The sequence below is a fragment of the Cimex lectularius genome, unplaced genomic scaffold (genome assembly GCF_000648675.2).
Source record: "Cimex lectularius strain Harlan isolate CLEC.00 unplaced genomic scaffold, Clec_2.1 scaffold15, whole genome shotgun sequence".
NCBI lineage: Eukaryota > Metazoa > Arthropoda > Insecta > Hemiptera > Cimicidae > Cimex > Cimex lectularius.
Genome location: NW_019392667.1, coordinates 325424 through 348410, shown reverse-complemented (window position 1 = coordinate 348410; position 22987 = coordinate 325424). Strand labels below are relative to the sequence as shown.

Sequence of the window (22987 nt, the reverse complement as noted above, 5' to 3'; positions counted from 1 at the left end):
ATCAGTGGGGAGAAGGTGACTGGAACGACGGAACTGACATTGAGACAGAAAGAAATATGATTGTTTACGGTAAACGGAGGGATAAAAGGAAAGTATTGGGGTAGGGAATGGGATCCAAATAAAATGGCCTAAGACTTTTTTACATTCAGGTTAAACCCATTTTCAATCGCTCAGGACTAAATTGAATCCCTCCTGTCTGAGTCCTTCTGAATTCTTGCAGTTTGTAAGTCAGTAAGCGAAAAGGTAAGGTAAATTTAGGAGTCATCTGCATATAGATGATGGCAGCAATATTTTATGAAATTAGAGAAATCGTTAATGCTACTGCAAACAAGTGAAGCAGAGAAAACCCCTTGAGGGATTCCAGACGTGATGGTTTATGCAGATGATGGGAGGGAGGTTATTTGGGATGGATACTACTTGATACTTGGGCACGATCTGGAAGAAAAGACTGGAACCAAAGGAAGACACTACAGCAGAAGGATAATATGTTGAGTTTAGCAAGAAAAAGAGAATGATCTACTGTATCAAAGGCTTTAGCGAAGATCAGAAGAACAAAGATTTTACCTTGGTCAACAGCCTGTATATCAGTCAAGAATTTTGAGACAGCGGATTGTGTAGAAAAGCCAGGACGAGGCTAAAACCAACTAGACAAAAAACTAGATTGGAGAGGGACAAGGATATGTGAATTTTCTAAGTAGGAAGACGGTTGTAAATAGACTAATTTTTCAAGGTGTTAAGTAACGTTATAGAGAGGATAGATATTGGATAAAATCATTAGGGGAGGTGGGATTAGGAATTTTATTTAAGAGTTGATTTTGGAAAAAGGGGATTTTGTAAACAAAAATTGTAGATATGTAGGACAGGATGGATAAATGGTGCCTGTACTTTGATGATTTTACGGATATACCAATTGCCTTAGTACGAATATCCATAATGAAAGCATATTCCCTGCGTGGAGTGAAATATCTAAAAAGAAGAAACTGTTAGGATCAAATGAAGGAAATAAGGAAGGGGAATAAGGATGTGGGGACGGGAAGATTGTGAAGTGGACACAAAGTGGGCGATAATTCATCAGGGTATGCTAGAAAAAGAGGGATGAGCTACAAAAGAGCTTACGCAGGACATTCCACTTGGACTTGGGCTATCGGGGCAGAAGACGCCTCGTGTTAATAGCGAGCTCGTGACATTTGCAGTTTTAACTGAGCTAAATCCCGTGAATTCCGTATGCTACACGTTATCTAACGTCATCTGAAAGTGATTTGGTTGAAATCATTATTCATTTTCTGTATACTTCCCTCTTCGGAAGAATAATTAATGGATTTCTCGCTTATTTAGAAAAGTTCAAGTCATTTTTCACGCTATTTATTAGACCAAGATTACGTCATTTTGAGCATCGTCATAGATTTTATGCCAAATTTATTGTTATTACTCGCGAGTGGTGGAGCATTGATTAAATCCTGATCAACCCGGTCACTGTGCTTAATATACTTTCCAGAGAATTTTTTTTCGAATTTAACAAGCTAATGTTATTCATTGCAAGGGTTTACTGTTTTTGTAATTGCTTTACTAAAACTTTTGTTTTAAACATTACTTAAACATATTTTTGTCCTTCAGAAAATTCGAGGCTTCGATATTTTCTCGTTATTTTTGTATCATAAGGAAGTGAAGTTGTTAAAATTAGATTCTTCTATTTCTTGTTCTAAGTAGTAGCGTGAGGATAATTAACTTGCCTGAATCGCGTGGTCTCTTTAGAGGAATTAAGTGAAAATAAGAAAATAAATTACACCTTTTCTCTTCTAGCCTGTTTAAAATGAGTAGGAAATGAGTAGCTTAATTAATGCCACGAGTAGTGGGGCATTTATAGCACTAATAGGCAAAGTTCATAACCATAACGGTATTGAACATTTTACAAAAAAATTAAGATGGGTGGAAATTGCTCACCTTTCAAGTTTCGATGAAGGTGTTCTGGCAAAGGGGGAAATTATTTTTTTGTTAACACTCATCGAGATGCCTTGCTTCGAAAAGAGTGTGAAAATCAACTTCGTGAAACACGACTTCTTAAGCTTTTCGGCTTGATTAATGAAGGACTTAAAGTTGCGATACATTCTTAGAAATCAATACCTCAACGTTTTCCGGACAGCAGAAGTACATGAAAGTTTTAATGATCAGATTGGAAATTCGAATTATGTTTATTCTCTGTGATTCCATGTTTCTTTATTATTATATAGATATTTTCGTTGTAAATTGTCTCTTCTCTCTCACTCTCTCTCTCTCTCTCTCTCTCTCTCTCTCTCTCTCTCTCTAACTTTTCATCCCTATCTTGCTTTCACTAGCTTTCCTTCTCAAATTATAAATTAACGCGTACTTTAATTTTTTATGTATGTATACATTTTTTTCATTCAGCAATGAATACGTTTATTTATTAAGATTTATATTATGTGACCCGGAGCCTCTCAATATTGAAGTAGTATTTGTCACATTCACGTTTCTTAATCATCATTTCTCTTGATGATCTTCGTCAAGATTGTTACTGAGGAATAGCGTTTGATTTATAAAGGAATGAGGTAATAAACCGCTTTTCCTTGGAGGTGTTTTTCCAATATCGGGAATTTTGTTTTCTCATACTTACGACCATGCCCTTCAGAAAACTTCAGGAGTTTTGCAAAAAGGGTCTGGTCCTTGGGGAAACCTTTGGTCCGTTTTTAGCAAGACGTTCGGTTTCTTTATTTCATTCCATAACTCCACGACTGAGACGATATTGTGTTTCTTCCAAGGTTTGATTCATGCAATGTTTTTACATTAAATATATATTTAAAAATTACTTTTATTTGATTTGTTAACCCCTTCAGATCGGCGATTTTCCCACTTCCGCACAGCACGATTTTCTATTCTGCATGCAGTTAGACCAGTATGACTTTCATAAAGCACTGAATCGAGTACTTGTTAGTTTAGTTTGATTGGATCATATTTATTATACAAAAACCGTCCGTTCATTTTTTTCTTTCAATGAAAAATAATCTTTTTTTAACGTTTTTGATCCCACCTAAGAGTCCACTCGATATTCTTACAAGACAAGCATTATTGCCAAACGGTTTTCTGGGCGTCATAGAAGCATCAGAGTTCACACCCATATCTCTTTTTTTAAATTAAAAAATATTCATTCACACACCTTATGGCTTTTCTCTACGACCGCTGGTTTAAGGTGAGAAAAGGCACAGAGTTTCTCTATATCAAACCAACCAAGGCCGGTGTTCGGTAAGGACGTACTCTAGGACCTATACAGTTTACACCGCTGATATGCCATCTCCACTCAAATGAGAACCGGACCCTGCACAATATTTTCGTCACATCTCACCATACCCTAGCTGCTGAAGCAACCCAAAACCCATAGATTTTGTTAGAAGTGGCGCATTAAGGGGAGCAAAAGTGCCCACCACACATAAACAATTTAACTTATAATTTACAATAATGTAACCAAATCAGCTACCTTGACTTCTACATAGAGCTCTTTCCTTGATACCTTGACTTACATGATAGCCAACTAGACTAAAACACAAACCCTCAACCAAAGACAATTCAGACCGTAATTCAAGATAAATCAGCAAGCACAAAGCACACGTTAACCAACATACAAAAACCTATTTTTCAGGCTTATTATGGATGGGATGAGCTCATACACTCTTTCTCAGTTAAAACTGTCTAAATGAACAGAATCCCATACTTTCAACCCAATGATCTCCGTGGTATCCGAACATGATTACAAATATCTCCAAATCTTTTAATCAACACATCACCCCACAAATTCTCCAGGCTGCTTAATAATGTGTCATCATTTTCCAACCTCAGAGAATTACGGAAATAGCAGGATCATGCTATCCATCAAGGTCGGGTAGGTACTGATGGTCATTACTATACACATTTCTCATAACTGTAAATATTTTTGTTTGAAACAAGTGGTTTTCTATATGCTCAGGGTACTCCATTGTATTAATTTTTGATAAATAAAACTCTCGTATGTACAATAACAAAATAAGTACACAGCTTTTAGACTACGATATAACCTATCATAAAATATCGTGTTTTTACCAAAGAATTTATTCCAGGGTATTTTTAAAATGTAGGTTTATTTTTGTTTAAAAAATACGATTAAACATATGTTCCAATTAAAATTATAAAAATGCTTTCAAATTAATTCGGCCTAGTTTTATACTTCTACCTAAATACAATGTAAAGTAAGCCTTTAAGCTCTCATGTTTCAGCATTGCGGGTAATTAAATTATAATTCCCCTTGAAACATTATTTTACATCTACCTAAGCCTTTTTTTTTAACTCGACCCCTAACCTCCTACATGTAAGCCGAATTGTAAATCCTATCATATTCTGGTTGAATATTTCTTAAACCGTTAAAAACAGCGGTATGACAGTGCGCTTTTCACGAAATAGTTAAAAGCAATTAATTAAACGACCAGCTCTTTATGTAATATTTTATAAACGGCTAAATGTTTTTAAAAATACGAGATGATTTTACTTATTTCATGATGCCTTTTATATAATTTGAAAAGTGTCGTGGTGCTTATTTATTTGTTTTATGAATTGTTTCTTTTCTGTTATTTCTAGACCTTTTTGAAGATGTTTAAAAAAAAATTGTTTAAATGTACGAAATCTCGCCGTTCTGTCTCACTGTCATGTACTTTGTTTATTTCAGGAAATATTTTTAAAACTTAACATTTACTCGTGTCCTTAATTAATTATACATTGTTATTATTTATATTAATTTTACATTTGCATAGTTTTGTTATTCTGATGTCAGTACACAGTATTAAATATATTTTACAAAAAATAATATAAAGTTAATTAATCAAACTAGTCATGAACTTTCAATTAATTAAGGTTTTTAGTTGAGATAAAAAAGTCAATGGCACGAGCGGGATTCGAACCCACGATCTTCGGCTAGATACGCTGCTGCTCTACCACTTGGACTATCGTGACATCGATCCACTCGGACACTAACTTCCCATCTCAATCCCACCTTTTGAATTTTCCCTCCTTTTTGCTATTTTTCAAATGTCGTGACACATGAAATGGCCACTGAAAGCTTTAATGAAGATATACTTCATTTTAACTTCTTAAATTCATTATTTTTCGTGGTCCGCTTGACCAGTTAAAATCTTTCAATTAATTAAGATTTTTAGTTGAGATAAAGTCGTGTTATCTATTTGATTCTCGGCGACAAATGAAACGGTCACGTAGAGCTTTAGTGAAGGTATACTTCATTTTAACTTATTAAATTCACTAGTTTTAGAGGTCCTTTTCTATTTCAACTAAAAACCTTAATTAATTGAAAGATATTAATTAGTCAAGCGGACCACGAAAACTAGTGAACTAGCCATGAACTAAGGTAGTGGCGTACTGACTAGCAGGAAAAATAGAATATTTATTCGCAATTCAATAAACAAAACAATCTAAACAATAGTATGACAGGAGGAAAATTACAATATTTGTTAATATAGTACGTTAATAAATAATTATCAAAAAGTAAATAGCATTGAAGAAATGCAAAAATATATTACGTGGGTAATGAAATTAAATTGATTACTCGTCATACAAAATTAATTTTTTGACACCGAAAAGTCTATTCTTGTAACTAAGATTTACAAAATTGAAAAGTCTCACTCGTTTACTTTCATAATTTCCAATCCACATTTCTCAATTTGTTAAATTTTGGAATCCTAACATTTCCTTTATTCCTAAATTAATTTTTTTTAAATGTTTTATATTACAATTACCATGTTATGAGTAATATGCAATAGTTTATAAATATTTATTTAGAAATGTGAGATGCGGTCTGGCGTGATGTACGTTTCAGAAAAACATTTTCTTTATCGTGCCAACGTTTCGATCTTTATTGAGATCATCTTCAGGGCCACGCACTCTCGACACGCAAGAATGGCACAATTACACAGAAGACAAACACTTTGAGCCCTGAAGATGATCTCAATAAAGATCGAAACGTTGACACGATAAAGAAAATGTTTTTCTGAAACCTACATCACACCAGACCGCATCTCACGATTTCTAAATAAATATCGATTAACGGTAACTAATCACCACACACATAGTTTATAAAGATAAACAAGGCACGTAAAGGAACAGAAGGTGGGGAAGGTGTACTTAAATTGTTAGCATTTAAATTATGCACTTAGTACCTTCTTTAAACATATGGATCATGCCTCTTTCTCAATCTGCAGGATGAGAGATGTTGGATGAATGGATTAAGAGGGCCTGAGGAGAGTTTATATAATTCTTGGTATTGGGTCAGAAACGTTTCATCTACAAAAAGTATATTCAGATCATAGTAGAATTTTTTGATGGGGAATTTAGCATTATATAAGAGTAAAATGATAGAAGTAAATGTGAGAGTGAATTTAAATTTTGAGTATGATTATTTTTTTAAAGGTGTTTTATTTTATTTTAAATTAAAGTAAATTATTATACACGAATCATATACAATCCTAACAAAGGTAGCCAAAGAAAAAAAAAGCTCTAATAAACAACCAATACGCACGCCCTTATCTTCTCAACTGCCAATTCCAGTCAATCTTGTGATCTAATTTTATCCCTTTTTCCGGAGCCATGAGGATTCGAAGAAAGAAATCAAATAAGCACTCTAAATGTGTAATTGGCGAAAAACGTCTCTAAATTAGAACGATGTCCTTTCTGACAAAAAGAGAGATACGAAAACGACCGTATTGTTCATGTCGGTTTAGTTAATTACACGCCTTTCGTACATAAACGGTTTTTAAACAGAAGTATAATAAATTCAATTTTAATTTAATTTACAAAGTAAGCTGGATTTTTTGAAAATAATCATTTATTAATTAAGCAATCTGCTCGTATGAGTCTGTTTGGATGCATGTTAATTCAAAGCCTGTGGACTAATTATTTCTTTTTAATTCTGAATTTTAAATGATAATTAAATAAACAAAAAACGAGGAAAATGTGTGTAATTTCCTGCTAATGCAGGCGGTGCAATAATGTACAATTAAGCTACCCACTGGGCACCCAGATAATGAGTTTGGCCTTAACCAATAGTTAATTCTCTTTTTAATGAAACTTTACTGTTATTATGGAAACATCGAAAAAGTATAATGGATAGATGGTTAATTAAAACGCGCTCATGATAATAAATATTGTCATAATACATTTGATTTTTCGTGATGCTTTTGAATTGATTTATTATGAAAATTTCTTACTTTAAATAGCCGTCTTCAGCGAAAATTTTCATTACTGATTAGGAAATTGAGATACTACCTAATAAAAGGCAGTTAAAAATTGAACTAGTAACCGGACTCCACCGAATCCAATAGTTTAGTCAGCCACCAACTGAGAGGCAACAAATGACCCTCACCGTCTAAATTGCCAAAGGAAAACATTCTGGAACACCTTTCCACGTTGATAAATATTTTCAAGTTAAACCTAAATGGTGGGGGTTATCTCGTGGTGGGTTTATTTATTAAGTTTGATTTAACAAATGTAGGTTGCATCTTGCCAGTGATAAACGGCCCAATCTACTTTTACGAAAGTGATTAGGCCCCGTGTAATAAATATTGACAACGAAAATAAATTTAATGTAATTCACTATTTTCGTGGTCCGCTTGACCAATTAATACATGACATTTAATTAAGGATTTTAGTTGAGATGAAAAAAGTTAATGGCACGAGAGGGATTCGAACCCAAATCATGGGACATTTATCTTAACACAAAAAACACCCAAAAAATTAAATTGTTCCTTTATCATGATTATTAAAAAAATATAAAAGAAATTACCGTGTGCGAACGATAACATGATAGTGTCATAGAAAGTCCTTTAATATTTTGTATGTCTTCCTTTCGCTTTCAAAACTACATCAGTCCTTCTGGGCATACATCTCACGAGATATCTGTACTGTTCTGGACAATTAGGTCCCATTCAACTTGTGTTTTTTCCCAAAGTTAATCGAAGTTTGAAGCCTCCTGCAGCATCGCCTAAAGATTTTTTAGTTTTCCCCACAAGTGCTCAATTGGATTAAGGTTAGGTGACTGTGGGGGCCATTCCATGACATTAAAACCACGATCAGCAAGCCACTGTTTGGTCAGCTATGGTTTCTTCACTTTTCCCGTCGCTCTTAATCTGGCTTCACGTAAACATCTCCGTTTGTTTCAGCACTGACATCCATATTATCACTAACACGCGGCCTACGCTGAATTTGGACAGCATTGTCAGTCAACCTGTCCTGATCAAACGGACCGTAGATACAACGCCTTTTGGCCTCGGAAAATTTTGTTTTATGACCACTTTTCTTCTTTTTAAAACAACTATCGTAAATTCCGGAAGATCTTTTAGGTTTTGTTATAACAATTTATATTTTTTTGAAATTTCACGATAAGGAAGTCCTTCTTGTAGAAATTTATTATTTGATTTTTGAAAAATGTTGAAAATGGCTTCGTACTGTAATTAAACGGAATAGATCATAACCATTAAAGGAAGAAAATAGTTTCAATAATAATAAATAAATTGATGATACCTGATAAAAAATTTGAGACGAATTATTGACTGGTTTTTGCGAAATTTGCAATGAAGTAACCCGAGTCACAAAACTGTTCACACGAAGACTCGTAATAAACTGGCTCAATTCAAAGATATTAAAAATTATTAGGGTGCATATTTGTTTACCAACAGTTCAACGAACTCAATCCTATTGCTGTTGTCTGGATTAAAAAATACGGGATTTGCAAACTAGAAAATTGTTTACTGATGTGAACAAATACGTGAGTCACTGTATATACAGGGTGAGTCATTTTTTGACGCACCATTGGAAAATCAATGTGGGTGCGTTTAAATCTGACTCAAGGCCTATTTCTTTTGATTAATATATTAATAAAAGAAACTGAGTCAATTTTCGGTGCACCATAGGAAAATCAACGTTGGTGTAACACTCTCCTTGGTTAGCAAACCAAAAATGTTCAAAATCACTATAATAATTGTTCGAACAGACCTCCATTTGCTGCGACACAGTACCCTAGTCTATCGTAAAACGATGATCGGACAAAAAAAAAACTCTTAAACCTTAATCAAATTAATTTGTGAAGAATATTTTTTTAATTTTTACAATGTTTTTGAATAATGTTTTAATAATATTGGTTTTGTTTATTTTCCTTCCAACTTACTAAAACTAATTTCTAACGAATGGTGCTTCGAAAAGTGACTCGCCTATTTTTTTGGTACGAGACTAACAAAATAAAATGTGCCGAGTCGTAATTAGATGCACCAACGTTGATTTTCCTATGGTGCAACGAAAATTGACTCACTTCCTTTTTTTAATGTTAAAATCAAAAGAAATAGGCCTTGAGTCAGATTTAAACGCACCAACGTTGATTTTCCAATGGTGCACCGAAAATTGACTCACTTTCTTTTATTAACGTATTAATCAAAGGAAATAAGCCTCGAGTCAGATTTAAACGCACCCACATTGATTTTCCAATGATGCGTCAAAAAATGACTCACCCTGTATATATATTCGAAAATTCACAACTTGAACTGTCTTCTGATTGGTACCCCCTACTGAATGAAATAATGTACGAAAAATCTGAACGGCTAACCGAAGTTGTGAATTTTCGATAAAAATGGCAGAAATGGTGAATTTTGTGTACCCCTTCACCTCCTAACTTCGAAAAATCGCCAAAAATTAAATCGGCCTATCAGGCTGGTTTTAATCTCATTCGACGTAGAAATTAATCCTCTAAATATGTTGTTTCGAGCTGTTTTACTGTCAGGCTAATGTTTACTAACAATTTCACGGACAATGTCAAGTGGTTTTTCATGGTTTTTTGCCTATAGCTCGGCACTGAAGGGTTTGCGGACACAGGTTCATAGGACCTTTTTCACTCAGCGTTCAATTTCCTATAAGATCTGGAAGTGTGGCTGAATCGATTGGGACCACTCTGTATTTTTGTAATTCATTATTTTAACGTATAGTATTTAGTATTATAATGGTTAATAATATTAAGAAGTCTTGCCCTTTGGGATAATGGGAGTTTTATGCCTATTTTATACAAAAACCTTTGAAATATTAGCCCTAACGTTCATTTATAAGATTTAAATTAAAATCTAGCATCAAAATTATTCATCAACCTTGTTACAATAAAAAAAGTTATACTAAACCCGCACGACTTCTGAGTGTTGCGGAAGTGTTGGTTTTTAGTCTTTCACCGATTGAACATAAAATGTTAAGTAGTATATATTATACATAAAATATTTATATATATAAATATGTATAAATAAAGAAATATATATAAATGAAAAAATTACATATATATAATGTTGCTGGATTTATAAAAGAACAAAATGTATTCCTGAAAATGAATAGATTTTCTAAGTCCTTTATTATCACTTGTTCACTATTTGCTATTATTATGTCTGATGATGTGCATATTTCATATCATTGTCTGACGCTGTCGACGATATCGGATACGTGGCCACTACAGTCGCGCTTAGTCTCAAGCGTAGCGATCCTGACGTCGGGTCGTTGTCCAAATAATTGTACTTTTCGAATCATATAAAAAAATAACTACTTAACATGTTCAACCGGTCAAAGATTAAAGACCAACACTTTCGAAACACTTGTAAATCGTGCGGGTTTAGTCTAACTACTTTTTATTGTAACAAGGGGTTGATGAATATTTTTTTGCTAGATTTTAATTTAGATTTCATTAATGACAGGGCCTGTATATATATTTATCCTTTCTTTACTATAATTTTTTTAGCAAAATTACAAATTGCCTTACTTTACGATTATTTTTTTCCCTATGAGATGTTATATTGAATATGTAATAATCAACCAGTTTTACCATATTATTGGTTAAAAAGTTGAAGGTTGAAAGGAACCGGCCACTTTACGACCTGAACCAATATTGGTTTATGCGCATTCCCCATCATTGGCTAGATCTCTTTGTTAAACTTAAGAACTTTTACTACATTCCAAAGTTTTTCGAAATGCTCCAGTACGTATCCTACAAGACTTGAATGTTTGTATCCCAGCATGTTTCTGCCGGTCCAAGGCTATAAATTTCCCTCCGGACTGGGAATTTTCCTATCAGCAATCCTACTTTAATTCGCTAACATATCCTACATTTAGCACACTATAGGATCACAATTTCATTGAACGGGGTAGCTCAATATCAGGATGAAATTGATTTACGTTTTGGGGAATTTGGCATGACGTAATAGCGAATAGTGTCCTCACTAAAGTTGTTTTCTTCAATTTATCGTTCTTCTCGTTGTGCATGCCCTGGTACCGAAACAAGGGCGATTTTATTGTTTTCCCAGTGTTTGACAGACCCTTGATGCAATACTAATCGTTTCTCGATTTTATAACCAAAGGTTGCCTTTATTGTTATTATTTTATTGGCAATATCTAACCTTGTGATCTCTCTGACATATTTAATAATTGGAATACTGCCCAAGGCTTATATGAAATCTAGTCCTTTAATTTCACAAGTATCAACTGTATTCCATTTACATTCACCACCTCCCAGTATATTCTAAAGAATGGTCTAAAGCCGGCTATTCACGACCGCTCCAACCACCTAAACCGAGCGTCGTTTCTCTAAACACCCACATCTATGGCAATCTCGAACTTGCGTGGCGCGAATATTCGCCCAGACCAAAATCCACTCCAAACTTGTCCACAATTTTAATATATTTTTCAAATAATCGTTTCTTTTCTATTCTATTAAAGTTATAAAAGAAGTAATCAAAGTCAAAACGAAAAATGTTCCCACCAGCTAAACCAATTTATATTTTAAAAATGAATAAAATTAAATTTATAAGTAGGGATTAGCAATAAACAAAACCAGGAATATTCCTGTTAGCATCGAATTATATACAAATCCGGTGGTTTATTAAGACAAGTTTGGATAATTCATTTTATACACCGGACCAAATTATACAAAATACGAATAAAGAGGTTTATAGAAACGTCTAAATTTTTCTACTTAATTTGATATAAAAATATGGATATTTTTTTGGTAGATTTTAAACAACACCTTTGGTTTAGATGAATTAACGAGATACGGTTTTGGATAATTGGCCTTGTTTATAGATATATAAAACCTAATAAATATTAATCCCAGATAACTAAATCTGACATTTTTATTAAACCAGTAGTCAACTATTGACCAGACCCTGCTTACAATTTACAAAAGTTTGTTGAAGCCAATCAAAAATCTGACTTAAAAAAAGTCTTCTTTATCAAATTATGTTCTTTCGTCAAATTCATATGGGTGTTACAACGTATTATGTTTGGTTCAAGACCACATCACACAAAAGATCGCCATTCATTTTTGAGAGGAAGTGAACAATTCACTAAAAAACTGGAATGGAGTGAGAGAGCAATAAAATGTTGCTCAAATTTCAGTCTTACCTGAACCTATGCGGCACGGCTATTTTCCATTTGGAGCAATCGTGAATGGCCGGCTTAACAAACCTTCATTCTTCTAAGTTTCTAAAATTACGTACACATCAACTTTAGATCAATTGCGGTTTCAAATCAAACTGACAATCAGCTTGTTGGATTTTAAAGTAGGTGGGGTTAGCTGTAAGCGAGTAGATGAACTTATCGACCCTGATTACTTTATTAGGTCTGTCCATTCACGCTGGTTTCTCACGTAACAATCATCCGGCTTTTGGCTTCACGTCATCTTTAGTGAGAAACTGTGGGTAAAAGCTGAAAAGCGACAGACCAAGAAAAGTTATCACTGTCAATCAGATCAATATCGTAGGATTTTGCTCAGACTTTCCTTTATAATATTCGTAACACTATTTTTATTTACTCAAAAGATCTATGAGATATGAAATAATTCAGTAACTTTTGGCCGTATTAAATTTATTTTGTTTCATCAGCGTATATATTAAAGTATGAAAATGGGGCATATTATCAAGCCAAAAATTGTAGCTGAAAAGAAATAGCTTCTACTGTTGTACGAATTAATTACTTGTACGGGAGTGTCTATAGAGAATTGCAATTCATTTATTTACAGCAAGGAAAAATGTCATATTAAATTTGTGAAATAAAATATTATAAGAGCAATCATAACAAAGAGGCTGGAGGAAATAAACTCTATTATCTTAGACATGCTGAGAGAAGGAAAAATTGTGATATGTTGATTATTCTAGAATGATTTAAAATAGAAGTTTACAACGTTACTGTACCATAAAAGATTATTTTTATGAGAAGTACAAATAGTTTTATAATTTTTTTCTTTGTCTTTTTCTTTCTCACTCCATTTTTATATGAAACAGTTTCTACTCTGAAAGAACTTACTGTTTTCTTTCTGATTGGCCTCATCACTGATTATGTTGATAAAGCTTCAATTGAAAATCAAACAAGAAATAGAAGAACAAGTCGAAAAAAAGAAAACGTTTAACAGCTAACACAAAAAGGTACGGTATTATACCCAAAGAACAAAAAGAAAGCGAACTACAAGACAAGAATAACAACATAAATGTTTTAGAAACGTAATGAAATCGGGTGGTTTAACAGGCAGAAAATGTTTTTTTCCCTAAAATGGAAATAGGCCGAGAGAGGTTAGTATTTACTAAGTATGCACTGAATGGTAAAAAAACTCAAAGAAAAAGAGCAAAATGAAGACCGAGGTGACGAAAATGATGGCAAGACATCAACGTGGAGAACGCTGAAAAAACAACACAGTAGGGAGCATAAAAATAATGAGAAATGCCCATTTCTGTCGCTTTGCTTCCAAAGTAGAAAATAAAAATTTTATAAGTACACAAAACAATTTTTATTTTTTTTTATGCAAGCGCTAGTTGACATTAGTGGAAAATAAATAATTGTGACAATTTATGAAAGTACAAACTATTAGTTATTGAGGGGTAAATTGCGTAAATAAAAAGATTTTATAATTCTGTAATTTTTTAATATAAGCAAGCAAAAGGTAGTGTAAATGTTTTGCAATAAAAAAACCTGTTACGTGTTTACATTGGACACATCAAAGAGGATGTCCGATATTGGAATTTGTTGCATGCTAACCAATTCAAATACACCTGTTGAACGTTGAGGTTTATATTCAAAGACTTTTTGCACATATGTGTGTACACATAAGTCTACAGAAGAAAAAAAGTAACCGAATATTCGACGAAATATGTCTTAGTTATCATCGCGAGTTTTTGATTTGTACAAATCTAAAGATACAAACATTATAGGAGTTCCAGGGATAATCCAGTCAGCTGACTGGATAGGCTCAGGTAATCCTCAAGGGCCGAGGGTCTATCTAAGAGGATACGTGAAATTGAAAACGTAAAACCCTCCGGGAGTTAAGCCGGGATCACGGAACATATTGTCAGTGATGTTCTGCTATTTATTTGGAGTGGAGAAATAATTTGTGAAAAGTTTTTGAATTTTACACGCTTTGGAAACTTAACCGGTTTTTAATTTTGACGAAATGAATATACATAAATAAATACATATGTGAATAACAGGGACGATCCTAGAGTAATCAATCAAAAGAATTTCTTAAAATATATGTACCATTTTTAGCCAAAACACGTTTGAGTGACATTTTAACCAATGAGAAAGTAAACAGCCCCAGTTGAGTGATAAGTTGATTTAATATATATATATCCTTAAGTGAAATATAAATATCTTTGGGTGGTTAAGTGGTAGATTATGTGTTATGCTAGCAGGTCTGGGTTCAAACTCTGGCAAAGTACATGGAATTTAAATTTATAATAATTTGTAACAAATAAGTAAACTGGTTTGACATTCGTCCCCAAAACCCAATGGGTTACTTGAACTTTTTTAACTTTGCACAAATATCTGTGAATTTTTGAATGGCAACATGAAATTTTTTAAACCCAATCGGTTTTTTTTAGAATAAAATCATCCCTATATTACTTTGAAATATGCCTTTGATATTTATTCTTCATTTAAATGGTGATTGGACATTATCTTCTCCTCTCTCAGTTTTGCAGAATCCCCACAGAACAGCCAACTAATTATACAGATACTTAAAGACACTGAGTTAGCGCAGTTTCCATTTCAACTGGTTTACATCGGCTGGAAAATAAATAACAGACTCCTCTTTCCCTGAAAGTCATTTAACTTAGTAAAGTTTCCACTGCGGGCTTCGGCGAGGAATAACTGGGCAGTTAAACCGTATGCGGGCTTTAGTTTCAGTTCTGAATCAATAACGAGATCGAAATCGGAATCCATCAGGAAAGCGGCAAATCCGTTGACGCGAGATGTTTAAAGAAGCTTTTGTTAAAAGAGATAAAATCTTGAACAGTTTTGTCTCCAAGACCTCTTTCAGCTTGAATTCTCTAAGAACAGTAAAATTCCAAAAACTTTATCTAAACGCAAATTTATTAAAATAATAAAACACACTAACAATGAAATTTTACTAACTAGCGTTAGCATTTTTTCTCTTTTTACTGAGTAACAGCTGAACATGTTTGAGTGTTGATACTATTTACAAATTTTGTCAACCATTCGGTTTGGATTGCGCCATTTGTCCCTCTTTTTACTAGTACATCCGAATAGAGTAAACAACTCGTTTTTTCAGTTTTATAGGTTAACTGAACCAAGGTAACTATTGAATATGATCAATGATAGTTGAAATCTGCCACCAGGAATAACGAAAAAGAGATCATCAACACATTTGTAAATGAATTTGAAGTTGTTGACGTAATACTCACTCAATTAGGTCGTCCATCACGTTATCATTAATATTTTTCAATATAGACCATTTTCCCCGAGGGGATTATATCTGATTTTTTCTATAAATTAATCCTCCAAGTCTTACAGTACACTTTCTTCCAGTTGTTTTGCTTGAACCATGACCAATAAATATGACCCCATTACATGTCGTGGTCCGATTGACCAATTAACTTTTTTCAATTAATTAATATTTGAAAAATGGCAAAAAGAATGGAAAATTTGAGAGGTGAGATGGGAAGTTATTGTCCGAGCGGATCAAAGTCACAATAGCTCAAGTGGTAGAGCAGCGGCGTATTTACCTGAAGGTCGTGGGTTCGAATCCCGCTCGTGACATTGTCTTTTTTATCTCAACCAATGGAATCAAGAAAAAATATTTTGTCATGTATTTATATGTATATATATATATATATATATATATATTTGAAATATGAATTTTGCCTTATCTTGCATATATTTCAAGGTTATTATAGTTGAGTATAGAATTTATAGAATTTTTATTTGTTATACAACGTAGCTCATACAAAGAGTTGGTACATTAAACATTAAAAAATAAATACATAAATAAATTTCAATTATACATTGAATGTATAATTTACATAATATGTAAACATAAATAACTTTGTAAATTCACTAGTTTTCGTGGTCTGCTTGACCAATAAATATCATTCAATTAATTAAGGTTTTTAGTTGAAATAAAAAAGTCAGTGCCACGAGCGGGATTCGAACCCACGACCTTGAAAGGCAAAAAGGAGGAAAAATTCAAAAGGTGGGGTTGAGATGGGAAGTGTCCCAGTGGTTCGACGTCACGATAGCTCAAGTGGTAGAGCAGCGGCGTATTTACCTGAAGGTCGTGGGTTCGAATCCCGCTCGTGGCACTGTCTTTTTATCTCAGCCAATTTCTTTCATAAATATTAATTAATAGAATAAATATAACCTTTCCTTATATTCCCATCAAAGGGATAATTAAATGTCTAAAGTTTTTTCCATAATTATTTATGAAATAAACACGCATAAAAATATTAGTAAGGAGAATATGATGTTGAACTTGAAAATATACGTTGGGCTTGGTATGTTCCATTGATAGGTTATTGCATTTTTTCTAGTTTCTTAGCTCAGTTGACTGTACTAAATCCTTATTTTACGAAATAATAGATCATTGAGACTTTTAATCTTTTTTCCTAGGTTAAGTATCCTAGTTTAAGCCCCATTGAGCTATTTTACATTGAGGTATTTTACAGGTAGTTTCTTCCTCTTCATTACATAATCTACATATGGGGGTCATCTTTTTCTATGCCAATGTTGTTGGGGTGTTTTCTACAGCAACTTCTACGGTCCGGAAAAAAAAACTATGTCTGGCAACTCTCGTGTAGATATTATAATATCTTCAGGTCCTAAATAAAACTACGTTTTATTGGCTGGAATAATAAATTTTTTTAAGAAAGAAATTAAGATTGATATTATTGACAGTAATATTCCAGAATAAAATTAACTAAAAGTTAAACTTAACAAGCTTTCTTTACAGGCCCCAGAATGGGAAATACATATTTTAAATATAAAAGAATGCGAATATTAAAAAGTATTTTTTTACGGATGAGTCAAGATTGTATGAAACGGTTTGGAAAGACATCAGCCTGGGTACCTAAATTTTAAAAATAATCTATAAGCCGAAAACGTATATAGAGATTTAAGCCACAAATTACTTTAATTTAAGTTATTATTTAACAAATATTTTTTATCTAATATAAATAAACAGTAAATATAAATATTAGCAAAAAATGTATCATAAACATAACAGTGCAATGACTTGTTTTGTCTCCTATGGAATATATTGGACAGCCTCTTTTTGAAATCGAAAATGCCAAAATATGTTGAACATAATTCGTTTGTGTCAGTTTAAATTTTCCAGAACTTTTCCTCTAAATGTAAGTATTTTATTTTTCAATTTTTTCTCTCCATTTTCATTTCTCTCTATACACTCTTCCATTTGTTGCCATCAAATTCATGGTTTTTATATTTAGCATGTTTAGCAATACCTGTCCCACTTCTGGATTTATTTCTGCAATCTAACTTATCTTGTCATTCTTGTATGAAGACGTTGTAGGCTTTCTTTTTTATATACATTATTACATGGAATTCTGTATATCACATGTATGAGATTTCTTTAGGCACAAGTTTTTATTGATGGATGGAATTTACTGAACAAGACAGGTGGCTCAGGATAACGAAAAACGACTCAACTACCAGATGGCCATTTACCTGTTCCTCACTCAAATGATTTCCCTTGTCGATCTTCACTTCACACACATTTAAAATCGCACTCAAGTAAAAAATCTACTGTTTAGTCATCAAAACCTTGTAGGAAAAGAAGAAAATTATTTTAGTTAATGAATAGTTATAATTACTGGGTTTATTTAATATATTAATCTTTAAAACGGATATTTATTATTCAACAACTGAATTTGAATAGCTAAGTTGATTTTTATACGATTCATTTCTACAGAGTAGAAAAAAATGGGGCTTTAGCTCTACGAAGCAAAACGTTTTATTAACTAGAACAAAGTACTCCCCTCTTTTTTTCAAAGGGCAATATCAAAAGCGTAAAAACTTGACTTGTAAATTACTTCATCAACCGCCTCCATTCATTGTGGAGGCAAAGCCCTCAGGAAAAATCAGCAATTTATTGATTTTTTCTCCCTTTGATTCAGACGCAAGTGTTTCAAGGAGGATGTTGAAAGGTTTTTAATCTTTTTGAAGTTCATGAATCAGATTAGATATGCTCAGGTTTTTGTATAATCAAGAGTTAATTGAATCATACAAAGAATTGTTACATTTTATTAAATTAAAAAATCAGTATAAACATATTTAAAAAAACACCAAATGTAAATAAATAGCAGAATGGAAACGGTTGTCTATGGTGTTTACTTATTCAAATGACCCGGAGAACTCGTACATAACCGTTTGAAAAACCCTCAGAGGTACAATGATTTTTTAACGATGAACAAATATTTATTTTTTCAACTGCCTGAAATCTCTGCTAATATTTTTAAATATTTTAGACTTATATTAATATTCCAGGTAAATTTTTAACAAATTTGTAAAGATGTCAAATATGTAGAAGTTACACTAGAGAAAATATATAGGCGAACAGTAAAGAAAAGCCTACTGCAAAAAAGTCCCATATATTTTCCTATGGATACTCACATACGTTGCCATTGCCTGGGTTAAGAGAATAAAACCAATAAAACAAACTTAAATTCTAAATAAAAATACATAAAAATAAAAAGGCTCAATTATTTTTATGCAGTGGTCAGAACCTGTCCCACATCTGGTATAAGGAAAATGAGAGTCTAATTCTCTCCACCAAGTGATAAACATGATAGCAAAAAAATTATGCGTAATAACAATATATAGAAATCTATAAAAATTCAAGTTGATCAACGATGTGAAATCAAAGAGATAGACCATGTCAAAAACCAAGTAGCCAGCTAAGCATTAACTTAAATTATCATCATATCGAGAATTCTGCTTTAATTATTATTTTGAACGTTTTGAACCTCGCGAATTTAATGTCATTTCACTTTCTTCGCTTTTAGGATGTTTTGGGGTGTGACAATTTGCCGTTCTAGTCCAAAGGGTATGAGGGGTTTTCCTGTATTTGCTACTTTGTCGGCCTGTTCGTTTCCTTCAAACTTTTCATTTCCTGGTACTCACATCAAAGTTACCTGATTGCCTTGGTGAGGGTATGTTAGGCGTTCCCGGACCAGCTTTGAATTGAGGGTGTTTAAAGCCTTCAGCGTTTCTTGAATATCTTATTTATATCTGTGCATCATTTAATCCTTTTTTAATATTTCTTGTGCTCAAAGGTTGCATGGGTCTCAGTTAAAAATATGGCCTAAATATTTTGCTAGGACAAAATTTCATTCCTGCTCCCACCGGCTTGTAGTAACGTATAAAAAAATAATTCTGACAAATCAGATATAGCGTAGCATAGATTTGTTACGGTTGTTGTTATATTACCTGTCGTTTTAGTCTAATAACTTTAATTTTCGCACTGAAATATAATTTTATTTTTAAGTTGAAGAGGATCGGAAGGATGTCAACAAATAACTATAGGGTGGTCTTGTCAAGCGATCAATGGATATTACACCATTAGCCTAAGTTTAATAAATTTACATTTAACAGAATAATTGTGTAAGTAGTACTTACTCAACTATTATTATATTTAACATTAATAACGAAATATATTTAATGCTATTTACTGGCAACTAAAGGTAATCTAAATTTTTTTTACAATAAATATTTATAAATTTATACAATATTTCAAGTCTAATCTTTAATAATGGCTGTGTGGTGATTAGTGACCGTTGATCGATATTTATTTAGAAATCGTGAGATGCGGTCTGGTGTGATGTAGGTTTCAGAAAAACATTTTTTTTATCGTGCCAACGTTTCGATCTTTCTTGAGATTCGGGCCTGGGATTTACAAACATTGTTTACATTAAGGTTTTTAGTTGAGATAAAAAATCAATGGCACGAGCGGGATTCGAACCCACAATCTTCCGCTAGATACGCCGCTACTCTACCACTTGAGCTATCGTGACCTCGATCCACTCGGATACCAACTTCCCATCTCAACCCCACCTTTTGAATTTTCCCTCCTTTTTGCAATTTTTCAAATGTTTTTATTTCAACTAAAAACCTTAATTAAGTGTAATATTAATTGGTCAAGCGGACCACGAAATTAGTGAATTTAATGAATTAAAATGAAGTATACTTCACTAAAGCTCTCCGTGGCCATTTCATTTGTCGCCGAGAATCCAATCCGATTACAAGACATTTGAAAAATGGCAAAAAGGAGGGAAAATTAACGATTCACGATAATTAACGGCGTATCTAGCCAAAGATTGGGTTCGAATCCCGCTCGTGCCATTGACTTTTTTAACTCAGCTAAAAACTTTAATTAATTGTAATATATTAATTGGTCAAGTGGACCACGAAATTAGTGAATTGTTTAAATATAACAAATACATGTAGGATGTGGAAAAAAGTGAATTTACAGTAGGCATAATATATTTTTTTATATTCAATCAAAGTATTTCTTCTCAATGGCACAATTACACAGAAGACAAACACTTTGAGTTAGTAGAAATATTTTGATTGAATGTGTAGAGATTAGTGACCGTTAATCGATAGTAATTCAGATATCGTGAGATGCGGTCGGGTGTGATGTAGGTTTCAGAAAAACATTTTCTTTATCGTGCCAACGTTTCGATCTTTTATCGAGATCATCTTCGGGGCTCAAAGTGTTTGTCTTCTGTGTAATTGTGCCATCCTTGGGCACTCTCAACACGACACACAAGGATGGCACAATTACACAGAAGACAAACACTTTGAACCCTGAAGATGATCTCAATAAAAGATCGAAACGTTGGCACGATAAAGAAAATGTTTTTCTGAAACCTACATCACACCCGACCGCATCTCACGATATNTCTCAATAAAGATAGAAACGTTTGCACGATAAAGAAAATGTTTTTCTGAAGCCTACATCACACCAGACCGCATCTCACGATTTCTGAATAAGTAAATTCAATGTAGATTATACTGAGCCATTAGGGCCATAAGGTCATCAATGAACGTACATATTAATTTCAAAAAGAAAGCTGAGATGTAAGCTAATCTGCATCTAAATCAGTCATCAGGATACCAGCAGGATAGGGGGCCACTTCCAGGATACCTCCAATGCCCACTTCCACTCTTTGTTTGTACCAGGTGTCCTCGAACTTAAAAAATAACCATTCATGGACGTGAACAATGAACAATACCTTCAGTTAACTTCTTAAAGTTAATTTTACATCTGAACATAATTTTATGTTTGTATAAGCCTTTTTTTATGTTTAATATACAACAATGGTAATTATAAATTTAATGAACTTAAGTTCTAACAAAGTTGATCTCTATTTTGTTTAGAACAGTAGGCTGTAGGAAGTTAGGTTGTAAATAAAACTTTGCGAAGTAAAAGGCCTAAGTTAGATTTCAACGGAGTTTTTGTCCGTTAGTATCTTGGGGCACAACGAATTGCCTGATCTGACCCCATTTTAAACGATATTTTCACGAAAATTCGAAGCTATAACAATAAATTATTCTACGGACATTTCCTTCAATCCCCTTGGTAATTTATTTATTGACGAGAGAAAGAGAAAGAGAGAGAGAGAAAGAGAGAGTGAGTGAGAGAGAGAAATCTCTTTTGGTGATAATTGTCTTTTCTGGAGTTGACCCAAGACGCGCCCTCTTAAGCTGGATGGAAAGATAAGGTGGCTAAACAATTTCTATTTACAACTCATGAAAGGGAATTAAAATGGGGATTTTGTGTACACTAAAACCGGCCGCTGGGAAAAATGGCCGGGCTGAATTTTATGAAGTGGATCAGGAGGTATAAAAATCTAAATAAAAAATTACAGAACGGGCAAATTTATTTTCGAGTCGGCTCATATTTTCGACTCGGCTTACACTAATTAATGTTTCTTCCTAGCATACGCCGGAAGGGTGAAAAATTTCATAATTCATACATGTTCCCTGTCCCAATAGAATATGGAACTTTATGCAGACGCTGGGATGAAGTATACGATTTTCTCACCTTTCTCATTGGTCAATATTTCAGTCATTGCCCTATATCTTTCTGTCTCGTGAAACACTGTCACCCATAAAAATAATTAGTTAATTAAATTACTTACAACTTTTTTCATATACACACGTTTTCAAACAGAAGTATAAAAAATGAAATCCGAACAACTTACGAGCTTACGAAAAAATTTATTATTACAAAGTAGGAACCGTTTTTTAAAATACTTTAAGCTTGAAAAGGAAAACAAGCCTTTTGATTTAGACAACCTTTGTTCCTTTTACACTTCTGTAATTACCTCCAATGTTACCTTACATTGCCTAAAATCTAATTAGATTTAATCTCAGGGGTTAAAAAGAACGTCTTGCTGCGAAATCACTCGATTCGGTACTGTTTACGTACGATACAAAGCAGTTTTGATAAAATTAAGCAATAGAAAATTTTACATACTCATACATGGAAAATGTTTTGTTTCCAATGAGTGAAGGAGGGCGAGAGTAAAAAAAGAGAAAGAGAGATAGGAAGAAAGAGAGAGAGGGAGAGAGACAGAGTGAGAAGGAAAAGGAGAGGAATACAGTTTTAGTAGAGTAT

At 33.2% G+C, this 22987-nt stretch overlaps 1 protein-coding gene across 4 annotated transcripts in view; it reads right to left on the bottom strand.

The window, feature by feature from the left end:
• The window catches only part of LOC106673860 (gamma-aminobutyric acid type B receptor subunit 2), a 308246-nt gene that overhangs the window by 172993 nt on the left and 112266 nt on the right, over positions 1-22987 (bottom strand). The gene's annotated exons all lie outside the window — the stretch shown is intronic.